The 22761-nt window shown below is 41.7% G+C and overlaps 2 non-coding genes across 2 annotated transcripts; both read right to left on the minus strand.

The window, feature by feature from the left end:
* Positions 1 to 20027: 20027 nt before the first annotated feature.
* On the minus strand, positions 20028 to 20100 carry TRNAV-AAC (transfer RNA valine (anticodon AAC)). Its single transcript has one exon. It is a non-coding gene; the product is annotated as a tRNA-Val (tRNA).
* Positions 20101 to 22281: 2181 nt separating this feature from the next.
* On the minus strand, positions 22282 to 22354 carry TRNAV-UAC (transfer RNA valine (anticodon UAC)). Its single transcript has one exon. It is a non-coding gene; the product is annotated as a tRNA-Val (tRNA).
* Between the last annotated feature and the right edge of the window lie 407 nt (positions 22355 to 22761).

Here is a 22761-nt window from a genome sequence, read left to right on the forward strand (position 1 = left end):
GCTTTCTCCCATGTCTTTAATTTTACTGATGTCCCCTAGGAGAGATTCTGTTGTGCCAGCTAGGGTACCGTCGTCCAGGAACCAGATATTGAGCTCGCTGGAGAGTGCTTCTGTGACTTCCTTGATGACCAAACAAAATAGAAAGGGGGCGAGAGGGTGTCCCTGTTGCACGCCCTCACATGAGTCAATTTCATGGTCCCCAAACAATAGTTTGGAAGTCACACTATAACACGATTCTATGAAGGGATAAAGGGAAGAGACGTTTCTATAAACTGCTTGGAGAGCAGCATCCCTTCTGACTGAGTTGAAAGCATTGGCAAAGTCCAATTTGACCAAGGCTTTTTTATCGGAAGATGGAGGGAATATTTTGAGGAATTGTTAAATGTTGATGAAGATAGGGAAGCTGTGATTTCGTGTATAGGGCAAGGAGGAATAACATCTTGTAGGAGTGAGGAAGAGCCAGTTGTGAGTGTGGGGGAAGTTCGTGAGGCAGTAGGTAAAATGAAAGGGGGTAAGGCAGCCGGGAATGATGGGATAAATATAGAAATGTTAAAAGCAGGTGGGGATATAGTTTTGGAGTGGTTGGTGCAATTATTTAATAAATGTATGGAAGAGGGTAAGGTACCTAGGGATTGCCAGAGAGTATGCATAGTTCCTTTGTATAAAGACAAAGGGGATAAAAGAGAGTGCAAAAATTATAGGGGGATAAGTCTGTTGAGTATACCTGGTAAAGTGTATGATAGAGTTATTATTGAAAGAATTAAGAGTAAGACGGAGAATAGGATAGCAGAAGAACAAGGAGGCTTCAGGAAAGGTAGGGGGTGTGTGGACCAGGTGTTTACAGTGAAACATATAAGTGAACAGTATTTAGATAAGGCTAAAGAGGTCTTTGTGGCATTTATGGATTTGGGAAAGGCAGATGTTGCAGGTGTATGGTGTAGGATGTAGGTTACTGAAAGCAGTGAAGAGTTTTTACGAGGATAGTGAGACTCAAGTTAGAGTATGTAGGAAAGAGGGAAATTATTTCCCAGTAAAAGTAGGCCTTAGACAAGGATGTGTGATGTCACCGTGGTTGTTTAATATATTTATAGATGGGGTTGCAAGAGAAGTAAATGCGAGGGTCTTGGCAAGAGGCGTGGAGTTAAAAGATAAAGAATCACACACAAAGTGGGAGTTGTCACAGCTGCTCTTTGCTGATGACACTGTGCTCTTGGGAGATTCTGAAGAGAAGTTGCAGAGATTGGTGGATGAATTTGGTAGGGTGTGCAAAAGAAGAAAATTAAAGGTGAATACAGGAAAGAGTAAGGTTATGAGGATAACAAAAAGATTAGGTGATGAAAGATTGGATATCAGATTGGAGGGAGAGAGTATGGAGGAGGTGAATGTATTCAGATATTTGGGAGTGGACGTGTCAGCGGATGGGTCTATGAAAGATGAGGTGAATCATAGAATTGATGAGGGGAAAAGGGCGAGTGGTGCACTTAGGAGTCTGTGGAGACAAAGAACTTTGTCCTTGGAGGCAAAGAGGGGAATGTATGAGAGTATAGTTTTACCAACGCTCTTATATGGGTGTGAAGCATGGGTGATGAATGTTGCAGCGAGGAGAAGGCTGGAGGCAGTGGAGATGTCATGTCTGAGGGCAATGTGTGGTGTGAATATAATGCAGAGAATTCGTAGTTTGGAAGTTAGGAGGAGGTGTGGGATTACCAAAACTGTTGTCCAGAGGGCTGAGGAAGGGTTGTTGAGGTGGTTCGGACATGTAGAGAGAATGGAGCGAAACAGAATGACTTCAAGAGTGTATCAGTCTGTAGTGGAAGGAAGGCGGGGTAGGGGTCGGCCTAGGAAAGGTTGGAGGGAGGGGGTAAAGGAGGTTTTGTGTGCGAGGGGCTTGGACTTCCAGCAGGCATGCGTGAGCGTGTTTGATAGGAGTGAATGGAGACAAATGGTTTTTAATACTTGACGTGCTGTTGGAGTGTGAGCAAAGTAACATTTATGAAGGGGTTCAGGGAAACCGGCAGGCCGGACTTGAGTCCTGGAGATGGGAAGTACAGTGCCTGCACTCTGAAGGAGGGGTGTTAATGTTGCGGTTTAAAAACTGTAGTGTAAAGTACCCTTCTGGCAAGACAGTGATGGAGTGAATGATGGTGAAAGTTTTTCTTTTTCGGGCCACCCTGCCTTGGTGGGAATCGGCCAGTGTGATAATAAAAAAAATAAATGTTTTTGATATATACTCGTGCTGCGTGGGCAGCTGCTTCACAGCCCTGTTGAACGAGGAAACCGAGCTGAGTTGGTTTCAGCATTGCAGCAGCCTCTTGACTCACTCTTCTTACTGCAGCCTTGGCGACTAGGCGCCGAAGGGTGTTACTCACTGCAATGGGCCTGATTCCGCCATCCTTTTTCCGGAGGGCACACAATGAGGCACCAAAGAAAAGGGGTCTGGCCTCTGGGACACTGCCAGCCAGGCACAGGTTTGAAAATTTGGTGAGTTCAGACAGCAGCCTCTCTGAAACCTCACCAAGTGCTAGATTGAGTATTTGTTTTAAGTGTTGAGGCCTTAAACCGGTGAAACCTCCTGCTGAACCCTGTGGAAATGACATAGCAGCTTTATACACATCAGCATCCTGTAAGGTTAGATGTTCTTCGCCTGCTGCAATGTCAGGGAGGTCAATGTTGGTACTGGGAGCCCTGGGTGGATGTTTGTCCTTCAGAGCTTGCGCCGTGCTGACGTCCTTGGGAGCGATGGCATCCTCACTGGTTACAAGTCTCAGAGCTCCAATAGTATTACCCTCTTCTATTTTTTTGCTAATTTGGGCTATGATTTTTGAGGCGTCGGGTGTCCTGTTGTTGGCATTTGCTCGGCGGGTGTTTGTCGCCCTAGGGGGGAGACGGACGAGGTTGTCATCCCTTGGGAATGCATTTATTGCCCTAATAACATGTGTTGCTAGTGACTTGTCTCTCCTTGGTGGGACAGCCAAACAGGCATTGCCAAAAAGCAGCAAGTTGTGTCAGGATCTGTTGTTTGAAGGAGCATCGTTGACTTTCTTCAGAAGGTCAGTGAATTTGCTAGCAGCTTGAGGGCGAGCTGCTTTGGGGATGTGTGTCAGAGTCCTGGTGGATGTTAATTTGATTGCAGATTTGAGGTCCTCTGTAGAGGTGAAGTCACGGTAGCTGTCAGCCCTGTCTGCTGGGGGAGGCTGTTGGTTCTTATATGTATATACATATATATATGTATATATATGTATATGTATATATATATACATATGTATATGTATATATATATACATATGTATATGTATATATATATACATATGTATATGTATATATATATACATATGTATATGTATATATATACATATATATATGTATATATATATATACATATATATATATATATGTATATATATATATACACATATATATATGTATATATATATACATATATATATATATGTATATATATATATATATATATACATATATATATGTATATATATATACATATATATATGTATATATATATATATATATGTGTATATATTTATATACATATATATATGTATATATATATACATATATATATATATATATATATATATATATATATATATATATATATATATATATATATATATATATATATATATATAAAAGCTCCTTCTTTCTCCTATGTGCGGGTTATTTGCACATTGTCAGGGTAACTTGAATCTATGACCGCGGGTTCAATCCCGGCCGGGGGTATGGATTGTCAGGGTATTGTGCCTTTTTATTTTTTAAAATACCAGCTTGTCCAGACAATGATACTAGGATCTGTCCGTCACACCAGAGCCTTCCAGTCTTTCCTGCATAAGTGCGCTGATTATAAACTTGAGCCAAGTATAGACGGAATCTTTGGGCTCTTCTGCTATGGCGGCAGGCTGCTGCATCTGGTCTGTTCCTCTCTTCTAAGCAGTCAGTACACGCTTCCTATGGGTTATTAATAGTGGCAGTCAATGGGGCAGAAACTATGGGGTTGAACTTTTTTAGTGCACGTTGAGACCTTTTAAGGGACTAGCGTATAGTAGCTACTCCTTCAGGTAATTCATTATCTTCAAGTGCCTGGTCGCTTACGGATACAGTCTATAATCGTATTACCTTACAAATCATTACATTCTTTTTTTAACTTAAAATTAGGTTTTTACCTTTTATAATACGGAATTTGTTGGGAAAATCCATGCAACATGAATTCCCCAGAGTCGAGTCGACTCTTTGCCATATCCGTTATCCTCATTTCGTCTGACATGCATACTTCAAGCAAAAGATCAACTCTACACAGCACGAAGGCTTGCACAGAACCCTTCCTCCTATACAGCCATAATCCCCCTCCCCCCTTCCATACACACACACACACACACACATCTTTCATCTTGGCTAAGAGCACTAAGAGACCTCTTCGCGAGGATAACCTAATTACTCCACACCCACTTACCTCCCTCCCCTTCATTCATTCTCACGACCCCACACGACAAACAGAAAAATACTCACTTGTCAGCACATTCTTGGGCCCGAGAGTACCGAATGACCTTGACCACGGCTGACCCCATCCATCTCTCCTGGTCAGCCATGTGGATGGTCATCTTGCCACATCATGCCTCCATCTTCTTCTTTACCACTCACACTTACATACACAGGAAAAGGGACATAATGTGAAGTCAGACATTTGGGAAACACAAAGCGCTAAGGAGCGCTAACTTTGTTTCCATGGCATCAGTTCGACAATAACGAAGAGTGGGTCAGTCATTTTGTGAATTTGTGAGAGAGCCGAAATTAGCTCTGTAAGAGAGAGTCTGAATTGCGTCTCCCTGAATGCATGTCCGCACTGCCTCTTATAACTTCCACGATATTGTATCTCGCGCCTTTGCGTATCAGAACTCACTTCCTATACCACACCTCATTTTAGGTCACCCATAACTGTGACAACTATCTACGTTACACTGACCTAACCTTAGAAAGATAGCTAGAGGCGTCCCAGGCCATTTGGTGTCACTACATGGTATCGAACCAAAAATTCTAGCATAGACTACGTAGGTAATAATCGAGTACAAACGGTACAAGATGCAAAATAACCACGGGGGGAGTTGATTGATAACTCCAGGCCTTTCGTGTTGCAATCAGCACATCATGTGCTTGAAATATTTCAGAAATGAGTAGGAAGTCCAAGCAGATTCGTTGGGGGGGGGGGAACGTTGGAGGTAAAACGTTCCTAATGATGTGTTGATTGCAACACAAAAGGCCTAGAGCTATCATTCAACTCACCCTGTGGTTGTTTTGCACAGACTACATGTGTTATCTTTGCGAGACTCCCATTATCTGACCTGACCTCACCACGCTGCTTTGTGACACACCCGACGACACAACCCGTGTAAGATATAACGGGCTCAAGTATCTTATGTTTAACTTCAGAGGATTACTTAAGGAAATAGGAACATTTTATAAAATAATAATAGTATGAATAACGCTTCTCACATCACACGGTATCAGCAGCAAAGAGCAACTGTGATAAATCGCATTTTCTATCATGTTTATTGTCTTATAAGCCGCTTTCTCTTCCCAACAGTTTACTTTTGACTTATTTTACATTCTCTTCTTTAAAGCTTTCTGACACACATGTGACTTATTTGCATAACTTCAGTGTGTATGTGTGTGTGTGTGTGTGTGTGTGTGTGTGTGTGTGTGTGTGTGTCTGTGTGTATGTGTGTATGTGTGTGTGTGTGTGTGTGTACTCACCTAATTGTGGTTGCAGGGGTCGAGACTCAGCTCCTGGCCCCGTGTGTGTGTGTGTGTGTGTGTGTGTGTCTGTGTGTATGTGTGTATGTGTGTGTGTAGTGCGGGGGAGGAAGGGATGGAGTGTAGGAGTGGGGGGGATTGAGGGGAGAGGGAGTAGTAATGATGTAGGCACAAACAGTGAGGTTGAGCGAGGCGGCAAGTTCTGAGAGTTGGCAACCCAGGTGGGGGGCGGAGCTGCCGGGTCATTGGTTGGCTGACCCAGTTTCTCCCACACTCAGGAAGTCCACACTTGGTGGAGCTTTTATTTCCCGGTCGGTGAACCCTAACACGATCAAAGTTGTACAAGAGGGAGCACCACTTTTCACCACTTCTGGAAAGACGCCAGACAATGTTTGCTTCTATGACTTCCACTTGTTGAAGATGTTTTTTAATTATAAAAAATATTTCCCAGCAATTGGAGCTTCCGCTGCCCGGATGGGCACGTAGGAACAGCGATGGGTAGGTAAGTGGGCAAGGCTGAGAATAATCCACCACGGGTAGGTAGGTAGGGGATGAAAATAATCCGCTGCCAAAATGATATGTGATGGTTGTGGCTGGCGGGGTTGACGAACTTGGCGAAAGTGAGAGGATGGTGAGAGTAAGCGTGAACCTCCTCACTGGTGCATGACGGACTATTATTAAACACCTTTGTGATGTCCAGGTGTGACGGGTGTGTCCTCGCTCCCTGGGGGCGTGGGGGGGGGGAGGCCAGGGCCACACAGGCCAACACAAACACACACACACACACACACACACACAAACACACATGCTGATGAAAAAGAAACAAAATGACACAGTTACAGGAGAGGGAGGAATGTAGTGGTGGCTGGCATTACAACCCAGGTGTGGGGGATAGCTTTCACTGACACATCTGCCACACACACACACACACACACACACACACACACACACACACACACACACACACACACACACACACACACACACACACACACACGCACACACACGCACACACACACTCGCACGCACACACTCGCACGCACACACACACACACACACACACACACATACATACACACAAACACAAACACACACACACACACACACACACACACACACACACACACACACACACACACACACACACACACACACACACACACACACACACACACACACACACACACACACACACACGCACGCACACACACACATACACACGCACGCACGCACACACACGCACACACACGCACCCACACACACAAACACACACACACGCACGCACACATACGCACACGCACACATACACACACACACACACACACACACACACACACACACACACACACACACACACACACACACACACACACACAATTTTCAACACATCCTTGAAACTGGGCAACTACCTGAAGTATGGAAGACGGCAAATGTAGTCCCCATATTTAAGAAAGGAGACAGAAACGAGAAACTAAACTACAGACCAGTGTCACTGACCTGTATAGTATGCAAAGTCATGGAGAAGATTATCAGGAGGAGAGTGGTGGAGCACCTTGAACGGAACAAGATTATAAACGACAACCAGCACGGATTCATGGAAGGCAAATCCTGTGTCACTAACATTCTGGAGTTTTATGACAAGGTTACAGAATTACGACACGAGAGAGAGGGGTGGCTTGAATGCATTTTCTTGGAGTGCAAGAAGGCCTTCGACAAAGTTCCTCACATAAGATTAGTGCGGAAGCTAGAGGATCAGGGACGTATAACAGGAAGGGCACTGCAATGCATCAGAGAATATCTGACGGGGAAGCAACAACGAGTCTTGGTACGGGATGAGGTATCACAGTGGGCACCTGTGACGAGCGGGGTCCCACAGGGGTCAGTTCTAGGACCTGTTTACCTGAAATTTACCTGGAGAGGGTCTGATCAATCAGGGTCTGATCAACCAGGCTGTTTTTGGTATATATGAATGACGGGATGGAAGGGATGTGAAGTTAATGATAATTAAATCAGATGACATCAGGCAACTGGCTCCTTGAATTTAACCCCGCCAAATGCAAAGTCATGAAGACCGGGGAAGGGCAAAGAAGACCGCAGACAGAGCATAGGTTAGGTGGCCAAAGACTGCAAACCTCACTCAAGGAGAAAGATCTTGAGGTGAGTATAATACCGAGCACGTCTCCGGAAGCACAAGTCAATCAGATAACTGCTGCAACATCTGGGCGCCTGGCAAACCTGAGAGTAGCGTTCCGATACCTAAGTAAGGAATCGTTCAAGGCTCTGTACACCGTGTACGTCAGGCTCGTACTGGAGTATGCAGCACCAGTTTGGAACCCACACCTGGTCATGCACGTCAAGAAAATAGAAAAAGTGCAAAGGTTTGCAACAAGGCTAGTTCCAGAGCTAAGGGGAATGTCCTACGAAGAAAGGTTAAGGGAAATCGGCCTGACGACACTGGAGGACAGGAGCGTTAGGGGAGACATGATAACAACATAGAAAATACTGCGAGGAATAGATGAGGTGGACAGAGACAGTATGTTCCAGAGATGGGACACAGAAACAAGGGGTCACAATTAGAAGCTGAAAACTCAGATGAGTCAAAGGAATGTTAGGAAGTATTTCTTCAGTCATAGAGTTGTCAGGAAGTGGAATATTCTAGCAAGTGATGTAGTGGAGGCAGGAATCATACATAGTTTTAAGACGAGGTATGATAAAGCTCATGGAGCAGGGAGAGAGAGGACCCAGTAGCGGCCGGTGAAAAGGCGGAGCCAGGAGCTAAGCCTCGACCCCTGCAACCACAAATAGGTAAGTACACACACACACACACAAACACACACACACACACACACACACACACACACACACACACACACACACACACACACACACCTGTTGTGGCTACCGCATCACCCTCGGGATATTTATATCCTCGTCTGGGCACCACGTCATCACTGAGGAGGCTGTGTGCACTACCCTCATTTAATAACTTCCCTTTCTCTACGCTTTCGCTAAACTTATGATAAAAAAAATACATTAGTCGAAGCAGTGGTTAGGTATCATAAATATAATTTATGTATTTAACTACAAATGAGTAAATTATAGAAAACGGGTGCAACACGTCTGACAACATGCTAACTGATAAGCACCAACAACCGTAGAATTTTGCATATATATAATATATATATATATATATATATATATATATATATATATATATATTATATATATATATATATATATATATATATATATATATATATATATATATATATATATATATATATATATATGAAGAGTTTTTACGAGGATAGTGAGGCTCAAGTTAGAGTATGTAGGAAAGAGGGAGATTATTTCACAATAAAAGTAGGCCTTAGACAAGGATGTGTGATGTCACCGTGGTTGTTTAATATATATATATATATATATATATATATATATATATATATATATATATATATATATATATATATATAGATGGGGTAAGAGAAATGCGAGGGTCTTGGCAAGAGGCGTGGAGTTAAAAGATAAAGAATCACACATAAAGTGGGAGTTGTCACAGTTGCTCTTTGCTGATGACACTGTGCTCTTGGGAGATACTGAAGAGAAGTTGAAGAGGTTGGTGGATGAATTTGGTAGGGTATGCAAAAGAAGAAAATTAAAAGTGAATACAGGAAAGAATAAGGTTATGATGATAACAAAAAGATTAGGTGATGAAAGATTGGATATCAGATTGGAGGGAGAGAGTATGGAGGAGGTAAATGTATTCAGATATTTGGGAGTGGACGTGTCAGCGGATGGGTCTATGAAAGATGAGGTGAATCATAGAATTGATGAGGGGAAAAGGGTGAGCGGTGCACTTAGGAGTCTGTGAAGACAAAGAACTTTGTCCTTGGAGGCAAAGAGGGGAATGTATGAGAGTATAGTTTTACCAACGCTCTTATATGGGTGTGAAGCATGGGTGATGAATGTTGCAGCGAGGAGAAGGCTGGAGGCAGTGGAGATATCATGTCTGAGGGCAGTGTGTGGTGTGAATATAATGCAGAGAACTCGTAGTTTGGAAGTTAGGAGGAGGTGCGGGATTACCAAAACTGTTGTCCAGAGGGCTGAGGAAGGGTTGTTGAGGTGGTTCGAACATGTAGAGAGAATGGAGCGATACAGAATGACCTCAAGGGTGTATCAGTCTGTAGTGGAAGGAAGGAGGGGTAGGGGTCGGCCTAGGAAAGGTTGGAGGGAGGGGGTAAAGGAGGTTTTGTGTGCGAGGGGCTTGGACTTCCAGCAGGCATGCGTGAGCGTGTTTGATAGGAGTGAATGGAGACAAATGGTTTTTAATACTTGATGTGCTGTTGGAGTGTGAGGAAAGTAACATTTATGAAGGGATTCAGGGAAACCGGCAGGCCGGACTTGAGTCCTGGAGATGGGAAGTACAGTGTCTGCACTCTGAAGGAGGGGTGTTAATGTTACAGTTTAAAAACTGTAGTGTAAAGCACCCTTCTGGCAAGACAGTGATGGAGTGAGTGATGGTGAAAGTTTTTCTTTTTTTGGCCACCCTGCCTTGGTGGGAATCGGCTAGTGTGTTAATAATAATATATATATATATATATATATATATATATATATATATATATATATATATATATATATGTACGTAAAGTCCGTGTCTGTATAGCACGACGTTTCTCTGGAAGATGAGCCTTTTCAAGTCCTGAAGCTCACCTATGAGCGAAACATTACCTTTGTCTTACCCTACTTGATGGTATTTTGGCTCCCAACTAACTTGCAGCCTGAAGTTGCTTAACATTTAAACAATGTTGTTTGTATAACAGAGAGGCATCAAAGTGTGTCCCAGAGTAGTGCCAGACGTGCCACCATGACATTATTTATAGTACCTTGTAGAATGACACCTCGTATAGTGTCATCTTTTACAGTGCCACCTTGCAAAGTGTCACCTTATACCAAGTCTTGCATAGTATCATCTTGCATGACGTCATTTTGCAGTGTCTTGCAAAATGCCACCTAATGCATTGCCAAACTTCGAGAAAAACAAAATTTTTCGGACCATCGCCCTTTCCTAATGACACACCTGAGACTCTAGAAAAACAGAAAATTAAGCAGAAAACGAGACAGCCAGTGAGAAAGGAGTAATGGAGCTGTCACTACTTACTCCATAAGATGGAAATATGGGATGCAGAGCAAAAAAAAAAAATCCAGTTGATACATATATACACAAACAATAGGTTTAATTAAGGTAAATTAAGGATAGAGACGATAGTTCAATATTTGTGAGCTGAAATAAGATGCTTCCCTCGATATTGTAATGAAATAATAATTATCTCTAAAATATATAGAATCCACAATCCACCTGAGAACCTCAGTGTTTACCAACTCGAATTAAAAGAATGAATTATGAATGAATGTTATTCCCAAGGAATAGATGAGAATACAATGATTCGATATCAGAAACATAGCTAATAATACCTCCGTAAGCATGTATCCAGCTACAGAAAATATGATGCATCAAAGTGTATAAGTATGGAAGTTAGATTCACAGATATGCAAAATGTGTGCACCATTACATCTGAAAAATTCAGTCCGTCATATAAAATATGCATTAAACATGAACATATTTAGTACCTGTAATTCAGTGACAGGTGTAGCATATAGAAAATGTTGCCATCTTTAGTCCTTATAATCTCGTGAATGGTAGAGTAAATAGTGAACATTAACATAATTGGCACATGTGATCCACTGACAGGTGTAACACATGTCACAACCTTGCCCTGGAACATCCTCTTCATCTCTGTTTTGCTTCTGATGTCTCACGTGTACCTGGCCTCAGCTTGTGTAGTATCTGTCATGACTCACGAAATCGTAACACGACTGCAAACAAACCACGGTGCGGGTGGCCATTCACTGGCCTGGAGTTTTACGATTCACTCGCCATGGGTTCAACCTCCACCCGTACAGTGGTTTGTGTAGTATTTGACCTTATGCCACTTCCGGCACCGCGGCACACCTGGCCTCCCAGCTGCGATTCTAGCAGTCGACAAAAATATCGAAAATCATATCCAAGCAGAGCAGTTTCCATCACATGTCTCCATTGAGGATGATGCCTTTAGCATACCTCATAGCCAGCAGCTCAGGATCATGTTTTCATCTCAAAGGGACAAACCGAGGAAAAGCACGAAGTTATTTTTCTTGCGTTGTTTATGGTCAGTACATGAATTTTTATGGTAGAGACCAAAACACAATTTGTGTCTACCTCTAGCTGAATAAAATCAGGGGAAAATTCACTTATTTGTAACACTAGAATTAAACCCAAGTCAAAATTATTGTAACATTGCAAACACAATGCTGAAAGAATACTCCAAGGGAGGATAATTTATATTGAAATAAAGCTTAGTAGATATCAAATTTCATGATCCCCAGCAAGATAGTTAATAGCAAGGGTCCCCAGCAAGATAGTTAATAGCAAGGGTCCCCAGCAAGATAGTTAATAGCAAGGGTCCCCAGCAAGATAGTTAATAGTAAGGGTCCCCAGCAAGATAGTTAATAGTAAGGGTCCCCAGCAAGATAGTTAATAGTAAGGGTCCCCAGCAAGATAGTTAACAGTAAGGGTCCCCAGCAAGATAGTTAATAGTAAGGGTCCCCAGCAAGATAGTTAATAGTAAGGGTCCCCAGCAAGATAGTTAATAGTAACTGTCCCCAGCAAGATAGTTAATAGTAAGGGTCCCCAGCAAGATAGTTAATAGCAAGGGTCCCCAGCAAGATAGTTAATAGTAAGGGTCCCCAGCAAGATAGTTAATAGTAAGGGTCCCCAGCAAGATAGTTAATAGTAAGGGTCCCCAGCAAGATAGTTAATAGTAAGGGTCCCCAGCAAGATAGTTAACAGTAAGGGTCCCCAGCAAGATAGTTAATAGTAACTGTCCCCAGCAAGATAGTTAATAGTAACTGTCCCCAGCAAGATAGTTAATAGTAAGGATCCCCAGCAAGATAGTTAATAGTAAGGGTCCCCAGCAAGATAGTTAATAGTAAGGGTCCCCAGCAAGATAGTTAATAGTAAGGATCCCCAGCAAGATAGTTAACAGTAAGGGTCCCCAGCAAGATAGTTAACAGTAAGGGTCCCCAGCAAGAAAGTTAACAGTAAGGGTCCCCAGCAAGATAGTTAATAGTAAGGATCCCCAGCAAGATAGTTAATAGTAAGGGTCCCCAGCAAGATAGTTAATAGTAACTGTCCCCAGCAAGATAGTTAATAGTAACTGTCCCCAGCAAGATAGTTAATAGTAACTGTCCCCAGCAAGATAGTTAATAGTAACTGTCCCCAGCAAGATAGTTAATAGTAAGGGTCCCCAGCAAGATAGTTAATAGTAAGGGTCCCCAGCAAGATAGTTAATAGTAACTGTCCCCAGCAAGATAGTTAATAGTAACTGTCCCCAGCAAGATAGTTAATAGTAAGGGTCCCCAGCAAGATAGTTAATAGTAACTGTCCCCAGCAAGATAGTTAATAGTAAGATATTTTCAAAGTACTCCAGAAAAGTTAGTGCTTTTATCCGGAATGTTGTTTGTATTTGTTAAGCTGCCTGACTATCGCCCTTCTAGCATAATGCTCAACCGAGAATGTACTTTTTAATTACCCTCTCAAATATAAAAAAAAAAACTAATAACAACTTATCAAAGAAGCAGAAATAATGTATAAAATTCCAGTTAATATACTGGTGCAGTAATTTAATATTTTTAAAAGGTCCAATAAACCTTTTCCACAAAATCTCTCGTAATTAAAAGACCGTAATGTTGGCACACCTCAGTGCTCAACCTCTGTCTTTTATAATCACATGTCTGCTTCCTGGATATAAATTTAAACCCTGAGCCTTTTTGGGTGTTACTGATTTTCAGAAATAAATAGAATCCCTTTCTCCAATCAAGTAACAAAAAGGCAAAATACCGTAACTGGAATAATACATCAATAACCGGCTCATAGGAGAGAGGAGCTTACGACGACGTTTTGGTCCGATTTTGGACCATTTACAAGTCACAAGTAGTGGTTGAGGTAATGCTACCAGCATTACCTCTAGAACTCCTTATCCACTTCTTTCTTCCTCTAAATGTTCCGTCTCTGTCCCTCTTTCCTATATATATACTGTCTCCCTCATCTTCGTGTGTCAGTGTGACTTGTAAATGGTCCAAGTCGGACGAAAATGTCGTCATAACCTTCTCTCTCACATGAGCGGGTTACTTGTGTACAGATAACATTCTCATATAGTAACATTACTAAACCCCAAATCTTTCAACCAGCCTATTAATATGCTGAACCAATTTATTAAGAAATATGCATCCATAATCTATATGCCTAGACATTAACATACAAAATAGGGTTTGCAACAAATCAGCATAATAATCTCTCAGGTCTATCAATGTACATTAATGGGCGCCACTCAACTGAGCCTAAATACGAAAATTTCCAACAAATATTTTAAATGCGCCAATGTACACATTATTAGTGACATTAGAAAAATCATACAATCATGCAAAGGAGAGAATGACCAATTCTCTAGGCAAGGATGTCGGTAGATAACAACAATTTACCATGAAATTTATACGCATTACTCTGACCATATATTAACTTAGAGGAGTAGGCTATGCTGCTGCATTACAATATTGTGCATAGTGTCAGGCTGCAGAATGTCACCTCTCTTATCCTGTGTTAGAAAACTACAGTTAATGCTGGAACGTCATATCCTGTGTTAGAAAACTGTAGTTCCTGCTGGAACGTCACATCGTGTGTCAGAAAGCTGCAGTTCCTACTGCAACGTCACATCCTGTGTCAGGAAACTGCAGTTCCTGCTGTAACGTCATATCCTGTGTTAGAAAACTGCAGTTCCTGCTGGAACGTCATATTCTGTGCTAGAAAACTGCAGTTCCTGCTGGAACGTCATATTCTGTGTTAGAAAACTGCAGTTCCTGCTGGAACGTCATATCCTGTGTCAAAAAACTGCAGTTCCTGCTGGAACGTCATATCCTATGTTAAAAAACTGCAGTCCCTGCTGGAACGTCATATCTTGTGTTAGAGGACTGCAGTTTCTGCTGGAACGTCATATCCTGTGTCAGAAAACTGCAGTTCCTACTGAAACGTCATATCCCGTGTTAGAAACTGTAGTTCTTGCTGAAACGTCATATCTTGTGTCAGAAAATTGCAGTTCCTGCTGGAAAGTCATATTCTGTGTTAGACAACTCCAGTTCCTGCTGGAACGTCATATCCTGTGTTAGAAAACTGCAGTTCCTGCTGGAAAGTCATATTCTGTGTTAGACAACTCCATTTCCTGCTGGAACGTCATATCCTGTGTTAGAAACTGCAGTTCCTGCTGGAACATCATATTCTGTGTTAGAAAACTGCAGTTCCTACTGGAACGTCATATCCTGTGTTAGAAAACTGCAGTTCCTGCTGGAACGTCATATCCTGTGTTAGAAAACTGCAGTTCCTGCTGGAACGTCATATCCTGTGTTACAAAACTACAGTTTCTGCTGGAACATCATATCCTGTGTTAGAAAACTGCAGTTCCTGCTGGAACGTCATATCCTGTGTTAGACAACTCCAGTACCTTCTTTAAGAATTCAAGTGTTGGGTAAAAAGTATGCGTGCAATGTGCTCTCTCTAATGATGTTAATTATAAGCAAACTCACCCCACACTTCGATCCCCTTGCACCCTTCCCACACCTCCCACCATCCCACAGCATCGCCCTCCTCTAGCACCCTCCCACACCTTTCCCCTTCCCTCGCACCCTCCCTAATCTTGTTCTTCCCCTCTACCCCTCCCTCACCTCCCTTCCCTCGACCCCCCTACCACACAATTCTCCAGGTTGTTGATCCCACCAACAGGGAAAGTTTTCCATGCTTTCTCTGATAAAACACGCACATGTACGTGTTCTCTCATGTACATGTTTTCACAAGTACGTGTTCCCACTCACATGTACGTGTTTATACATGTACATGTTCTCACTCACATGCACGTGTTCTTACTAACATATGCGTGTTCTTACTCACATGTACGTGTTCTCACTCACATGTTTTCACATGTCCGTTTTCTTAATCACATATACTGGTTCTCGCTCTGCGTGTTTCCAAACTGCACATCTCACTTAGTTAGTATTAAAACTCTCCTTAAAAAGCTTTTATACTCATGACTATTTATATGTTCTCATTTGCTCCCCCGTCCTTTCCCATCTCTCTCTCTCTCTCTCTCTCTCTCTCTCTCTCTCTCTCTCTCTCTCTCTCTCTCTCTCTCTCAGGGTTTTACAAGGTTAAGTTAAGGTTCCTAACTTTACATCAGCTCATTTCAAAGACTTTTTATTGTTATAAAAAATACAAATATGGAACAGGGTGAAGTTGGAGCCATCTGTGGGCCAGCAATTTCATTTGATCAACTGATTTTATCTCTTTGATATCGTTATACTCTCTCTTTCAAAATGATGGAATTTGACGAACTTGACGCTGAAGATGGGACACCACGATCGAAGCTCCGCTTCCTCTAACTGTAAACTGGTGATCCAACTCTCACGAAGATTAAAAGGCAGAACCAAGAGCTGGAGTTTCACAGTCTGATGGAGAAATGGATGTACCTGGAATTTTATGGCTCATAGTTGTTGCTAGATGATTTTGAACCACTAAAGTTCCATTCTGTCGCCTCTGAGGAATTTTAAAAAACCAAGATGGCTGCCAAGGCGATCACCAGTCATCCATGAACACTAAAAGACATATAAATCAACATAAATATTATGCATTCTAAACAGACTTTTTATTTTTTTAGGTAATGAAAGTCATGTTAGGTACTTCCATGTTGTTAGTGAGGTGCCAGATCAACCTGGCTATGGTGGATATGTGGGGCAGCGGGCCACCAGCATCAGTAGTCTAGTTGACCAGGCTAGCACCAGACGAGTCTGACCCATGCCGGGGCTCCGGATATCAAAGATATCAAAGATGGCTGTTATCTTTACTATAAAGTAATGGTAACAGGTACTGAGACACTCGCCTTCTCAGTGCTCTTTGCATTAAGCAAGGGAAGGAGAATGCACTAGACAGTATTTATTGTTTCGTTAAACACTCATTTATTTTAAGTTAGATTCAGAGAACATTAACCAAGCTTTTTACCATCTGCCTTCAGATGTCGCTTAAATGTATAACGCAATAATTGTTGCTCTCTCTAGGCTAGAATACTGCTGTACACTAACGGCCCCCTTCAAGGCTGGAGACATAGCAGACCTGGGGAGTGTACAAAGAACTTCCACGGCACACATAAGTACGATAAGGCACCTAAATTACTGGGAACGGTTGAAGGTCCTTGATCTGTATTCCCTGGAACGCAGGCGAGAGAGATATATGATAATATATACTTGGAAGGTCGTGGAGGGGTTAGTACCAAACCTGCACACGAAAATCACTCCCTATGAAAATAAAAGACTCGGCAGGAGATGTAACATTCCCCCGATGAAAAGCAGGGGCGCCACGAGTACACTGAGAGACAACACAATAAGTGTCCGGGGTCCAAGACTGTTCAACTGCCTCTCAGCATGCACAAGGAAGATTATCAATAGACCCCTGACTGTCTTCAAGAAGGCACAGGACAGGCACCTAAAGTCAGTACCTGACCAACCGGGCTGTGGTTCGTACGTCAGTTTGCGTGCGGCCAGCAGTAACAGCCTGGTTGATCAGACCCTGATCAACCATGAGACCTGGTCTCAGACCGAGCCGCGGAGGACGTTGACCCCCGAAACCCTCTCCAGGTAAACTCCAGGGCAGCATATGTGACACTATTACCAGTACACTTAATTATTCTAGCCCGGTAATTTCTGTGTGTAATTTAGATAATATCTCTGATCGTAGGTAAAACGACTACTTCTGTTGCTACATCAATGTCATGAGAATACAACGAGTCAACCTACAAGCTGTAGGTTTTCTGACAACATGACATTAAACCGTTTTCCCTCTCACTAAACTGATAACTGAGATAGTTACGAATTAAATCCTCCATAACGTCATCGCCCCCATCTTCATCATCATTATCATGAGCTTCCTCCTCTGAATCCTCTTCCAGGTTGTCTTTTGTTATTTGGTTTATACATCTGTCAGATCCATCACATCTGCAAAGCACAAAGAAAGAAAGATACGCAGCCACACTCACGTCTAAAAGATATGCAGGACTGATCACTACTACAGCTGCAGTGGATCAATTTCACGACCCCTGGCGGCGCAGATCGAACATTCTGAGGATAAGAAACACCACAGTCTTGGCAAGTTCGTCTTTCTTCTTCTCAAATTTCACTGGTATCGAGGTCTGTAGGTTCCTCACATAGAGAAACCCTCCATAATGCATGCCTGAAAATGAGCCACCTTCGTGTTTTTATTAAATGTCTCGGCAGTTTGGAGGTAATTTTTTATGTTTTGGCAAAAGACATGTGTCATTTCGTCATGTCCTTAAGAACTAAACTTTGCAGCGGATATCTGACTTTGTTTCTACATCTTCACACTTCACCACATCAAGATGCACCAGACTGTTGATTTCTCAGTAACACCTTTCATGTAGATGAAATGTGTTATTGAGGTGCTGAGCGAGGTCTCCTAGACCTTTACAATCTTACTTTTACTTCCGCCACAGTAACATACCACTGTATCATAACCAGTGAGAGCATAAGCTAACAGCGGTTATGAAGTTTTATGTCTAAGTTTCGCGACTGTGTCACATTCCTTAGATGATGAACTTTGACTTGTGGACTCCATCAATACTGCTGTGTAATGCACAAACATCACAAAGATTTTATTATCTTTACTGAAAACTTTTAATATTCTGACTTATGGGAGTTCCTGGTAATACCGCTTCATGAGGATTAATTCCCTCACCTTCCTCAAGTATGATCTTCAAGTCATGCCTTAGGATAACTAACCCACTTCATATCTGTAAAGGCGCAGATGATCTACCGGTACACGCCTGACTGCTACGGTTGTTTGAATGGCTCATTGCAATCACAAGTTCATCACATATCATATCAATCAACTGTGTCTTGTTTGTAGTGACAGCACAACCTGTTGAGACGGTAGAAGAGAGTCCAGGTGCAGCTGACGCTCTTCAGCAGCCCCAGCTGCACCACCACGTCAAGTACTACTGCTGATACAGTAAACATGACAATGGTTTTATTTTCATCCGAACGTTTTTGTAGGTTCTCTTGAATGTTGGCTCCTCAGTGTTGACTGGCAACAGTACTGCTTCTGAATGTTAGATGCTTCGCTTGTAATAAAATGGTCTTATTCCATACTAAAGTTATCAGTCTCTTCTTTCTACAATAAGGAAAAATGACGTTACTCGCTTGAAAATAAAGTATATAAGTGAGGCACTTTAATATCTTCCTGTAACTTCATTCATGATAGAAGTAAAAATATACGAATGTTAATACTTTTATTTAAAAAAAATGTTTCAAGATTTTAAGTAAAACGTGTCCTTCCGCTTAATTTATATTTGTGGAATTGAATCCGTAGCTATCTGTCATAACATAACAAGTGCAGTGTTGTACATCAACTTGTCAGTGTTGCACATCAAATTGTCAGTGTTTCACATCAGCTTGCCAGTGTTGCACATCAGCTTTCAGTGTTGCACACCATCAGTAACACAATACCATAAAGATGTTAAACAACTTCGAAACAATGAATTGTTAACAGCTTCTGTTCATATTTTGTTAAGTTTTGGCCTAGGAACCTTGGTCACTCCTGAGTAGGCGTGCATTTTTTGCGTGGATTTTTTTTCGGGGGGGGGGGGGACGCTGATGAATGACTCGTAATCACTGTAGTAATGTGAAACCCAAAAAGAACCAAGACATCGTGCATTTTTGGATGGTTAGGTTTCGGGTTCAATTCCTCTAAAAAAACTGCTGGTTGTGAATTATCCCTGAAGGGCAGGCACCCAGGCACCCAGGCACCCAGGCACCCTGTAGCGCATCGGTAGGACCTAGGAAAAATCTCTGGCTGGATGGGACATATGGGCAACTATCCTAAACCCTGCTGTCCCTGTTCACCTTGATGCAGAGAAAGAAGATGGGTGTCGTGGGTCAAATGCTAGGAAAGGACTAAAATGTTCTCGTAATTGCAAAACGGAAACCCAGTTGTTTGTCATATAATAAAGAATAATCAAAATGCCTTGTGATACTGATTATAGAAGGAACATTTCTGGCAAGTACTTGATCATTGAATCTTAATGAACATTCCTCGCATGGAATTACATAATAATTGCTCCCGCCAGGGCTCGAACCTGGGACCTTCTGCGTGTTAAGCAGATGTGATATCCACTACACTACGGGAGCTGCATGTTAGGTATTTATAGATGATTTTAAATATTACGGTGCGCGCGCACACACACACACACACACACACACACACACACACACACACACACACACACACACACACACACACACACACACACACACACACACACACATCAACCTGACGACACTGGAGGACAGGAGGTACAGGGGAAGGGGACATGATAAAGACGTATAAAATACTGAGAAGAATCAACAAGGTGGACAGAGACAGAATGTTCCAGAAGTGGGACACAGCAACAAAGGGACACAACTGGAAGTTGCTGAATCAGATGAATCACAGGGATGTTAGGAAGTATTTCTTCGGTCATAGAGTTGTTAGGAAGTGGAATAGTCTGGAAAGTGATGTAGTGGAGGCAGGATCCATACATAGCTTCAAGGAGAGGTATGAAAAAGCTCACGGAACAAGGAGAGAGTGATCTAGTAGCGACCAGTGAAGAGGCGGGGCCAGGAGCTGTGAATCGACCCCTGCAACCACAATTAGGTGAGTACAATTATATGAGTACACACACACACACACACACACACACACACACACACACACACACACACACACACACACACACACACACACACACACACACACACACACACACACACACACGGCATTACTGCGTGTCAGTAAAATAATAATATCTATATTAATTTATCCATGTTCAATACGAGTGCTTTACAGACTTACGTTATAAACTTGCTACAATGAACACAACTGTTAGACGCATACACTGGTGGTAAATTATGTAGAATTAACTTTGACTAACCCAAGAAAGTCAAGCATTGTTATTAATGTGATTTGTATACAAGTTTTCTCATTGCAGTGTATACACTGTACAGTGTACTGTACATAAAGGGTTGTGTGCACTGAGTTTGATGCACTTTTCAAGGACTTTTTTTTGGGTTATCCTGGGTAATTTAAACATACGTTAATGTTTATGATAATTGTGTAATTGTATTTATGTATACATGTACCTAGCTAAACTTAGTTATGGTATACACAGACTTTCAAGTGGTAATTTATATTGTGATGTACATAGCATGTTAAAGCGCTTAGTGTCCACTAAAATATTACTCCAAGTCCACAGTGTTACTGGGTATAATGCACAGTGTGCATTATATTCTGAAACATCAGAAAATTTTTAATGTATACAAGGAATCATTGCTGTGTACACATTGGGTTTACATTATATTGTACAAGGAAAAAAGATAGAATAAGCTAATGGATCATTTCAATTTGTGACTGAACGAAGGTACAGATACGGACAATTATACACTGATAAGAATCATTAGCAAAACAATGATTAGTGATATATATTTTTGTTCTGCTTTTACTAGATTTAATATTACTTTGGTTTTAATATAAATGACGTGTATTTGTGCTTATGACTGTAGTATTTTGTTATCCTGGGTAAAATATATACATATGTGCCCATAACACCTATGTGCCCTGAATACCATGGAAGAATTTGTGTTGTGTAAGAAAATTGTAAGTGAAAATTTATTTTCGATACGTTTAAGGATCTCGGCGGAAAGTAAGTCACATTGTTTGACTTGTCTGGGGGTTATCCTAGGTTAAATCTTTGTCATTTAATATATATCTGTATGATAACCTAACATGCCCATAACATGTTTCAGACCTCTGAACCAGTGTCCTGATTTATACCGTTCTGTTGTTTTTAAGACATTTGTAGATTTCTTGAATAAAAACTTCTTTATATACTTACGTACTTTGCTTACTTTACTGCATAACTTACTTTCTCATTTGCTTAATTTACCGGTGTATCATTATCTTGATCTCCAACACCTCTCACTTAATAACTTAAAGATCGGCCGCAAAAGTTTGTACATTTATCATTCTTCGAAGGGAGGAGATGGTACTACATGATTATGAAGGGCTCTTGATCTAAGGAATTGTAGCTATTCTAATCTGGGAGCGGGATGAGGAGGCGTTGACCCTCGGTACACTCTCCGGAGATAACCTTCCCCCCCCCCCAGGGATGACACTCGATTACCACTCACTCTCTAGGCCCTGTATAATGCTCGCGCAACGCTGGTTCCTGAACATAATTACCTGGACTGTTACTTTAGTGATTCGTTTAGAAAAAAAACGGATTAGCTGTCTTTGAACTATGCTTGTATAACCTTTTTAACGAGTTGAAAACATGCTCCCGCCAGGGCTTGAACCTGGGACCTTCTGCGTGTAAAGCAGACGTGATATCCACTACACTACAGGAGCGGATAGTTTGGCAATGTGTATGGTAGAAAGACGACTGACTCAAAGCAGTTTTTTTTCTTTTATTGTGTAAGTGAGGTACACATAAATAGTTACATAAATTATCATACATAGCAGCATATGTATAGATTACCTAGGATAATCCAAAAACGTCAAACTGGCTTATTTTCATTGGGGTCTTGGGTAAATAAGTTGATTTAGGTACAGAAACACATAAATACAGTTACACAAATTATCATACATAGTAACGTATGTGTAAATTACCTAGGATAACCCCCAAAAAAAGTCATACAAGGTGACTTGTTTCCACTGGGGTCCTTGAAATGTTCTGCTTAATGTAGAGTAGCATCAAGTTCTACCGAGAGCGAAACGGAGTGTGGTCTTCAGATGTTTTTCTTGCTCGTCTGTAC

The sequence above is a fragment of the Cherax quadricarinatus genome, chromosome 33 (assembly GCF_038502225.1).
Source record: "Cherax quadricarinatus isolate ZL_2023a chromosome 33, ASM3850222v1, whole genome shotgun sequence".
NCBI classification, from domain to species: Eukaryota; Metazoa; Arthropoda; class Malacostraca; order Decapoda; family Parastacidae; genus Cherax; species Cherax quadricarinatus.